Raw genomic sequence first — 10,376 nt, 5'->3', positions numbered from 1 at the left:
CCGCCACGAGGATTTGAATGTTTTTTTTTTCTTATTCATGTCAACTTATTTTGACGTACATTCCTTCACGATATAATCTAAACAAAATTGTGAAACTACTTTTTTTTTTACGTCTATGCCTATAGCGACAGTAGGCTTGCTTGAGGGGCCTGGATGGTATTCGGCCCCAGCCCGTCATGGCGCAGGCAAGTGTTTATGGTGGCGCCATCTTCTCTTGGCTCATGCTGCCCCCTGGAACTCCTTGGTTTACTTGGACGGTTTCCTCTAGAGTCCGGGTTGCTGGGTGGTCTTCAAGACAGCATGTGGGTAGTTTTAAGCCACTCGGCGGTGACTGAAAAATATGATGTAGAAAGCATTTGCTAATATATATATATATATATATATATATATATATATATATATATATATATATATATATATATATATATGTGTGTGTGTGTGTGTAGCAAACATATCCAGTGCTTTAAATACAAGCAAAGCATACAACATTCTATGCATGCTAGATTACTATGCCTTTGCAACTGTGGTAACCCGGATGTCACACTGGTCCTGTGTCCCAGGGTAATGGGTTCCCTAACACCACAGGCTCAAGGGCCAATGTTACAGAGATGAGCACCGAGGCCACGCGCTGCTACAGCGTATGCCCCCAGCCTTACCTTTACCTTTTACAAAATACTCTTAGCTGAGTAAAAATATCATACTAACTGTACAAGTGCCAGATAATGGCAAGCATTGCATACTGCTTGACAGGGCAGAGAACAAAAGCTTCTAAGCATTACAACCGAAATAAACAATGGGAGACACTCAAAGCTTGTTAACTGAACATGACCCGATTTATAACAGGCAAAACCAACAATGGTGCGTTATATACAATGAAAACTGTATAAAAATGTTGCAAGGCACATCAATATAAGAGCAAAGCATCATAAAACATGCTGAAATACATGATGGAGGACATTAAGAAGGTAACACATGAGTTGTTTTAAATGGAATGCAATAACTTGGTGGTCCTGGGAGACAGCCGAGCCAGGAGGTGAAAATGGAATGTAGGACACGGTATGATCTCACAAGCTCTGACCTTGGTGTCAGGGTCATGAAGATTTTAAGCTCAGTAGGCACAACTATGCAGCGGAGGCACATATGATAAAAGCAAATGAGACAAAATAAGGCAACTCATAGTGTAAGAAAATAGCAGGAAAGTTATGCTGCAGTATGTGACACACCAATTAAATTACAGGGCAGAGAGTGATATGTTTCATAGGGTACATCAGTAAACATGTAGCATTTATTGCAGGAACCACACATTAAAGTTGGATGTAATAATAAAATCATTTGATATGGAACTCCTTGAACTGGCCAACCAAACAAACCACTCTCTGTCCCCCCCCCCCCCCCCCCCTTCAAAAAAGCATTATTTTTCACAAGGTTTATGAGGCATTAGTCAAGAATATCAACTGCCATTACATTTTGTAAATCATACCTATGTGATTATGTATATCCTATAAAGCAGAAAAAAAAATTGCATGCTGTAATACAAACAAGATTACTCCTGGAAGCCACATTAATGATGCCAGACACGTGATGATAGACACTTAGTGTGATGAAATTACATGCTGTATTTCACATTATGAAACCAAGCCAAGTGTCACTGCAGGACATATTAGGTAAGGCAGACACCAAAAGCTTGTTACCTGAACAAGATTAAACATAACAGGCAAAATCCACAATAAAGCATTGCATACTGTTGGGTAGGGAAGAGAACAAATGCTTCCAAGCATTACACTTGAAATAAACAATGGCAGATATTCAAAGCTTGTGAGCTGAACAAGATCTGATTTATAATAGGCAAAACCAACAATGGTGCATTACATGCGATATCTGGCAGGGGATTCCTTGTATTACAGTTGGAAAGTGGCAGACACCTAAAGCTTTTTAACTGAACAAGATCTGATTTATAACAAGCAAAACCAACAATGGTGCATTACGTGTGATATCTAGCAGGGAAGATAAATGATTCCTTGCATTACAACTGGAAAGTGGCAGACACCCAAAGCTTGTTAATTGAACAAGATCTGATTTATAACAAGCAAGCCCAACAATGGTGCATTACTTGCAATATTTGGCAAAGTATATGGAAAAAAATTCTTGGCTTAACAAGAGTAATACTAAATAATGGCAAATCCCACGAAGTTTCTCTTCTTTTGACAAAGCCTGTGCTCTTTGCTGCAGGGCTGTCAGAGTCTGTTTGCTCCAGCCAACATGTACTGAAATACCCCTGAGTCATGAGTGAAGTGTTGAAACTGAAGGCAAGTGAAATGCTGTGCTCAGAAATCTATTAGCATTTGGACTTTGATAGTATAAGGCCAGAGCAAACCTCCTCTCTTGTAACCCATATCTCCTACTAGGCTTAGATCTTGGCATCTTGCAGCATGTTGAACCTGACCTCAGAAAAAATCCCTATTGTATCTAAAAAATTGCTGGCTCTGGGCAAAAACTGCCCAGGAGTTGTAACAGCCTGGGCTTTGAGCTGCCTTGCCTCCCGGTGCAGACGGCAGACTGTTGTGTGCAGCAATTTTCACTTTTCATGTCTGAAAATACATGAAAAAATATTTAATCACAATTAATCACAATTCTAAATAATAAAATATGTGCATGTAATTGCATTATTTTCAGTGCTATAAGGACAGTGAATCTAAGCATTGACATTGTCTGCACGCCAGCATCGATGGAAGGCTTCACTTAGATTGCCTGACAAGAGTAATATTTTCAGGAGAGATGGGGGAGGATACAACTGGAGACTCTTGACAGATATAATGTCAAGATCTACAAGCACCCATTTACCATATATATCTTTGATGTTCAGTCCATACAAAAACATTTGTCAATGTGTTGCCACACTAAAAATCTAAAAATTCCCTGTTTCTGCAATGTTAGTCATACCTAAGCCCTGCTAAACCATCCAAGTGAATCAAGAATGAGTTCTGGGCGGCAGCATGAGCCAATACTAAATGGCACCACTATAAAAAAAATTGCCTGGGCCGACCGCCAGGCGCCTGAAGAAAACCTACCGGCGCTATAGGCAGGTGGAGAAAAAAAAAAAAGGATCACATCAGAAGAATGGACAAAGGTTTGTTAGTGGCACTTCAAGGTTATGCTACCTCTTCAAAGATTGGCCAGTCATGGTTTAAAGTGGAACAGGATAAACAAGAAACAGGTAGATATCTGTGGACACTACTGTTACTATCAATTGCCAGCCTATGGCAAAATTTGAACCTATGCTATCAAAAACATAAGACCCATATGCTCATCACTCGACTAATCGTAACGGTACTACACCCATAGAAACATAATAAAGAGTTTAAATATATCATTCAAAATGTCAACCTTTTTACATACCTTTTTTTTTAGATATGAAGCCTACTGGTGTAACAGTTAAATATTGAACTCAATTTGTATGCAGAGATGTGAAGTATGTTATTAAGCTGTAATGTTTCCAACACATTAGTTGTGATTAAAGCAACATGGAATAGTAACTAAAGAGGATAAATTATCACTGAGAACAAGAGGTTCCTTACTATATTGTGGTGAGCTTGATGGCCGAGTCGAGTTTCCTCCAACCCCATCAAGTTCACACCCTGTTGAGAGGCAATTTTTTAATCAAAGTGAAAAATGGATGCAAATGGTCAATAAAACTAGTTATTATACTTGGTGTCACAAATTTGGGCAAAGAATTTAGGGAAGGACTCCCGGACTTGGCGTCACTGATGAGGTAAATCTCGTGCACTCACTGGGCTATAATATATACATTGCTATAATGTGTATTATTGTCTTGTTACTATATATTACCTACTGATAATGGAAATACATGTCAGGATTAATCATCAAATACAAGGAAAAAAGAATCATGTATGGAAATTGTGAACTTTTAAGTTCATGTAACAAACAAGGTTTATTATACACAAAAAGGTTGGATACTTCAGATGTAAAAGATTTTTGGATATAACATCACCCCCTTCCTCCATATTGGTTCTTAAAAGCAAGGGTTGACTACAGCTGATTATTATTTGCGGCAGGTTACATGACACTTTTTTTAGTGCAAACCATCTGGAAATCAATGATCATTATAAGGAATACTTCTCATGAGTAGCTACTAAAACTTGACAACCTAGAAGGATGCACCATCAGACTGTAAAGGATAGATATATTATAAGACATAGCTACATTGGTGGATCCAAAGGGGGGCCCAGGCCCCCCCAATGTTCCTGAGTGATACAGGAAAACTAGCTCAAAAGCGCGCTGCGGCTAAAACAATGCTTTGGCACAAAGTCCAGGCCGTTATACCCACTGATTTAGGTCACTCCACCAGTTTTTCAAGACCAGGACTGCCTAGAATGGCTAATCGGTAATGCTCCTTCCACCCGCAAAAAGTCTGACGTCCTCCCAAAAACTCATTTCCTGGATCTGCACCCAAGGACATATCGTAACATGGTTCAATGATCATGGACAAAAAAAAATGTTAAGACAATCAATATCCAATCATTTCAGGATACATAAATCAGCATCCATATGAAAGAATTCTACAACTTAAAAGTGATGTTGAGCAGGGCATGTGTTAAGTGACTTGCACAGTCTATTTTGTGAAGTCATAATTAGATTAATAACACAACAATCAACAAACACTAGATGAAGTATTCATACCAAAATCAGTACATGGAGCTGGTGCACTGCAATGGGGAGCACATTCCTGCAGCTCACCAAGAAGGTTGAATGCTGCCATGTACTTCAGGGGGGGTGGCTAAATGTCTTCACCCTTGGCCTCTTTCTTGGCCTCTCCCCCTTCAGCTGCCACATTCTCTTGGATGATATCGGACGTGTTCGGATCTGTTGGGATGTGGTTGTGTTAGATGTGGAATAACATACGACAGTGGAACATGGAAGGAAAGAGTATGTCCACACGGTAAAATACAGAGATGAGGATTGCACTGCATTAGTTGAGTGATTACAAGATGTAAATTGAAATTCTTTGGATACTGAAAGGATGTACGGGGACAACTGGGTGAGAAGGGAGATATATGCAGATTTTTATGTTATATAGCTAGTTACACCAATGAAGACTTAAGGCATTCACATTCAGAAAGACCACAATTTTGGTTACTAGACGGAAAAGCACTAGATGTCAAAGTGCCAGGACATTGAAGGAAGTAATAATAAGAAAAGCAATAATAATTAATGAGTATGAATATACTTCTGATATTTTTGTTTATCTTAATACTAGTTTTGGAATTTTCAAACACTAAGAATATAATAAATAAATATTGATAAAATAATTAAAATAAATACATTAACTGTACTAATACTACCACTAACAATATTAACAGCACTGCATCTAATAGACTGAGCAATAAACTGAGTCTGATATGTAACCATAATTAAACTGTCTCTGTCTGAGTGTTATGTGAAGCTTGCTCCATGCACCATGATAGGAATGGCATAGATGCATGCAGGTTGCTGAGATACTTACAGTCACCAGCCACTTGTAGATATGGCACCAAAATGTGTTGGAAGCATTGGCGGCCAACTTCCATTTATTTAATTATTATTTTCTTTAAACAAAGGAGACAGCTCAAGGGCAACAAAGCGTACTAGAAAAAAGCCCTACTCGCCACTCCCAAACAGACAAAAGTAGAGTCTTGATACACTCTTCTTGAAGGTCAAATTATAGGCAGGAGGAAATGCAGACAATGGAAGGCTGTTCCAGTTTATCAGTGTAAGGGATGAAAGAGTGAAGATGCTGGCTAACTTTTGCATAAGATGTTTGGCAAGATAGAACATGCAGTAATTGACTTAAATTAGAAAAGTATAGATTTAGGAGGGAAATGGGCAGGCATTGGCTTAGTAATAGGGTGGTGGGGGAATGGAATAGACTCAGCAATCACATAGTGAGTGCAGGGACGATAGCTTGTTTTAAGAGTAGACTGGATAGCTACATGGACGAGGCTGACAGGTGGTAATGGGAAGGAATCTGGAGCTGTCGTGTGTAGGCCATTCGGCCTCTTGCCGCGGGAGGAGGGGAGGCATGCAGTTAGCAAATTCAGAACAGCTGTCAGCGTGAAAATGATTAGAATTTCCACATTATCATTATTTATATATATCACTTACCCCGGCTGGCATCCTTCCGTAATAAATGTAGCTTCACACCAGGCTGTGTCCTCTTTATCACCACAAAGGGACATGATTTGAGGCTCCGGCTGGTAAACGTGGCGGCCGCGGCGGTGTTATGATTTTTGAACGAGGCAGCGTTGCAATCAGAGCAGAGAAAGATATTCCTGCGAATAGCGGTATAATAAACAGTATAAGTTAGACCAAGATAATTATATTCACCCACTCTTTCCCCCTATAAACCAATGACTCAATGTATATATATCATCATTACTGATGGAAGTCAGCGTGCGTGCTAAAACAATGAGTTTGGAAGAAAAACATGATCACATAGTTTTAAAGAACGGCAGTAGGGCTACAATTCCTTCGGTTCGGTACGGTAGGGATTTACCCCCTAAAAAGGGGGAACGGGCCTTTGTCCATAGACGGCCCGTCGCAGGGGGTACCCGCCGCTGGCGTGCGGCGGGTGTGGGGAAGCCTCCGCCGCCGCCACAGCCACGGGAAGAAGCCGGCGAGCAGCGACGGAGGCACGGGCCCTCCGAGCAGGCGCTCAGGAGCAGCCCGTAGCTGAGCCGAGCGAGCAACTCAGCAGTCTATAGGTGGCCCAGAGGCCGGGAGAGTTGCTCGCTCGACGAGTGCTGGCGGTCCACTGTTCATTCCAGTATGTATACAGAAAGGTTAAACACATAAGACACATCTAACCACACATGCAGAGAAAGTAATATAATTGCGGTATAATAATATAACAATAATAGCATTACTTATGACATGCAGTCAGGCTATATCTACCTAGTAAATATATACAGTACATATAGTTCCTACTGTTCATTTTAATATTTATCTACCTTTATTTTTTTATTTAAAATGGGAAATAACCAGACTGAAGAAAAAAAGTAGCAACATATGCTGCTTGATCCCATGTAGCAACACTTCTGATTGGTTCTGGGGGTTGGGGATGGGTCTGGAGGGGGGGAGGCGCCTGGATGTAAACAAAGCTGCTCCTGCGCCATCTGTTGCAACCGACATACACCAACACCCGCCCACGGTCTCCCATAGAGGCCCCCTCTCGTGTTCTATAGTCTCTTGGTCTGCAACGAGACGGTGCTGGGCGCACAACCCTGTCCTGCACGACAGGTTCCCCTCTATAATTGTCAACAACTGTAAACCTGGCTGAATTCTTTAGTATGGGCATCACTCTATAACATTTTGGTGCTAATTTGATATTTAAAGATGTCAAATTCTCACTGTTACTCTTATTTAACCCAGTGGCGTGCACAGATAGACACCAGGTGGTGCTAAAGCACCTGCCTTTGCCGTCTGGACCAAGTAAGTTCCCTTTTGAAAGTTTTTTTTTCAAGACAGAATACTTGCACACAATGAGAAGGCCCTCTATGTGCACTGCAAAGCACAGTCTCAATCTGGTCCTAGTGGAAGCGTCAAAGTCCAACAAGCATTTTGTGACATTTTTCAACCTTGTGGAGAAATTGTATGCCTTTTGCACAGGCTCCCCAAAGCGCCATGCTGCCTTGGTGAAATGGCAGGAGTCTCTTTATCCTGGACAACGTGTTATGGAGCTCCAGCAGCTGTCAGATATCCGATGGGCTTGCAGGGAGAAAGCACTGAAGGCCCTTCAGAGAAATCTGAAAGCTATTTTGAATCTCTTTGATGACATCAGTGACAGCGATCCACCTAACCTGGCCCGAGGTGATGCTCAGATGTACAGAAATGCCATCAATTTCATGTTTATTCTCTGCCTGTAAATCACCACCCCAGTGCCTACAAGGTAATTGATAGTGTGCTTCACACATTGCAAACCATGAGGTCTGAGGAGAAGTTTGGGAAAATATTTGGATGTGCATCAGAGAAGGCAGAGAGTCTCAACATTCCAGTACCTACTGTAGTGCCTGGTCAGGAGAGGAAACGGAAAGTGTCCGTGCGTCTCCAACACAGCCCAACAGTGTCTCAAGTAGGTGCTCAGTTTGAGTCTGTGGAGGCATATTTCAGAAGTAGTGTGTATTTCAACTTTCTAGATACTATGATTCAGGAGCTAAACAGAAGATTCAAGGGGTACAACACTGGAAGTCCCACTGCCAGAATCATTCAGTCCTTCCTCCCCTTAACTGTAAATGCCAACTGGATAAGCACGCCAAACGCTGAAGCCAAGGAAGCTGTTAACATTCTCTGTGACTTCTATGGAGAGAAGACGAGGACCAGCTGAAGACAGAACTAAAGGTCTTCCACTCCAGGTTTCCTGCAAAAGACCTCAAAGAAAGCTTTTCCATCTTGAGGGAAAACAGCGGCCACTCATCTTTCCTGCCTTTGTGAAGATAATTCAAATCTATGGGACATTGCCAGTGACAACTGCTTCTGTGGAGAGATCATTTTCAAAGCTGAAAACTATCATTAACAAACTTAGAAGTCTGTGTGGAGAAGAACAGCTCTCTGACCTTCTCCTGCTTGCCATAGAGAAAGACATCCAGATAAATCATAGTGAGGTCATTAGAATCTTTAAAGACATGTCACTGAGGAGGAGGAGGTTTTAGAGAATGGTCATTGAAGCCCAATTGACATATTGAACATATTGACATAAATAAATATGCAATTATATTCAACATGTGTCTGTATTTTTTTTTTTTTTGTTTTTTTTTTTTTTTAATCTCACACTGCTATAATAAGGCAGTTCCACATGTCGCACAAAGTGCCTTTATTTTTCACTGAGCACCTACCCCCCAAATGTCTCTGCACGCCACTAAGTTAACGTGACACTCACTTACATATCGTACTCCATGTTATTAGCCTATCACTGTGCATCAACTTCACAAGTTGTGATGTAGTCACATAAATGATATATAATTATTTCACTAACAGCATATAAACAGGAAAGTCTATAATAAACATAATAAACATTCTGACATGAAAATAGAAGTTTTATTTCATTACTGAATTTTTTTTAACTAAGTAAACTATAAGACAAGAAGAATGGAGATTTTTTTTTTATCTTACTACTTATATGATTTTTTGTTAAATAACAATGGTATACTTACGTTTATGTGCGGCCAGCTACCCATCTTTGCTGTTGCCGAAGCTTATGTGCGGCCAGCTACGCATATTTGCTGTCGCCTACGTTTATGGGCGGCCGGCTACTATTTTTCCTATCGCCTATACGTTTATGTGCGGCCAGGTATACGTATTTTTCCTGTCGCCTATGTTAACGTGCGGCCAGGTACGTATTTTTGCTGTCGTCTGTGCATATTTGCGGTCACCTACGCATTTGTGGCTAGTTATGTATATTTGTTGTCGCCTACGTGTTTTTGCGGCCAGGTACGTATTTTTGCAGCGGCTCACCATTATTTGCGGTTGCTAACATTTTTGTTTTTCAATAGCATAGTCCATTTGCGGCCGTCGTATTTGCGGAGGCCTACATATATTTTGTGGCCAGCTATGTACATTTGCGGCAGCCTACGAAACAGAGAACTCGTTGGGCCAAGTACTTTGATTTACATAGATAATAAGACCACACAGACCATATGGTCAAGACTGGGTGGTCTGTCCTTAAACTTAACAAACGAGTTGAAGGCAGGAGTTGGCGGCTAGTAACAGAGGCCTTCAACCATAATTCTTTCAACTTGCGGACATGTTCCAGTCCTTCCTAAAGTCTTTCGGCCGTCTGGAGACACAACTCCCTGTGTCATCCCTTTACAGCCCGTCTCCAGATCCTTCCAAGGAGTACTTAGAGCGTCCGCCGACGCTGCTCTAGGAGTCCATACCTATCGACGCCCCACTTTAAAGGCGAGGGGAGTGTCGGAGCCCTTTGCCTCTCACGTTCCTCTTTCTGTCACAACTGTCGCACGCTACCCTTTCTGAGGCTCTGGCTGCTACAGAGAAAGGGTTTGGTCTCTCTCTTCTTCTGTCGGCACGCAAGGCTCTGGCCGACTCAGTGGGGGAGCGCCGCAACTAGCGCCGTGAGGCGGTTCGCTACCGCCCCAAACCTTTTCCCCACTCTCAGGACCCTGTGGAAAGATGCCTGGCAGCTGATACACCACCGGTCAAGATACTGGTACCCCAAGCGTCAGCCCCTTTCCGGCAGCGGTCAGCCAAGCCACAATAAGACGTACAAACAAGCCGCCTATCTTAGGGGAGGGGGTCAACAGCCCCCGTTTGCGTCTCTCGCAGGAAGCAGGATTTCATGCAAGAGCACTACCACAGGAGGAAATCCA

The 10,376-nt window shown here is 41.8% G+C and overlaps 1 long non-coding RNA gene across 1 annotated transcript; it reads right to left on the bottom strand.

Annotated features, from left to right (window-relative positions):
• Positions 1-2,464: 2,464 nt before the first annotated feature.
• LOC126981645 (uncharacterized) lies at positions 2,465-6,376 on the bottom strand. The gene is made up of 4 exons (XR_007734006.1): positions 6,160-6,376; positions 4,699-4,881; positions 3,576-3,635; positions 2,465-2,588 (listed from the first exon to the last, which is right to left on the bottom strand). It is a non-coding gene; the product is annotated as an uncharacterized LOC126981645 (long non-coding RNA).
• Between the last annotated feature and the right edge of the window lie 4,000 nt (positions 6,377-10,376).

Source organism: Eriocheir sinensis, chromosome 49 (genome assembly GCF_024679095.1).
Source record: "Eriocheir sinensis breed Jianghai 21 chromosome 49, ASM2467909v1, whole genome shotgun sequence".
NCBI classification, from domain to species: Eukaryota; Metazoa; Arthropoda; class Malacostraca; order Decapoda; family Varunidae; genus Eriocheir; species Eriocheir sinensis.
This window is presented reverse-complemented; position numbering and strand designations above follow the sequence as displayed.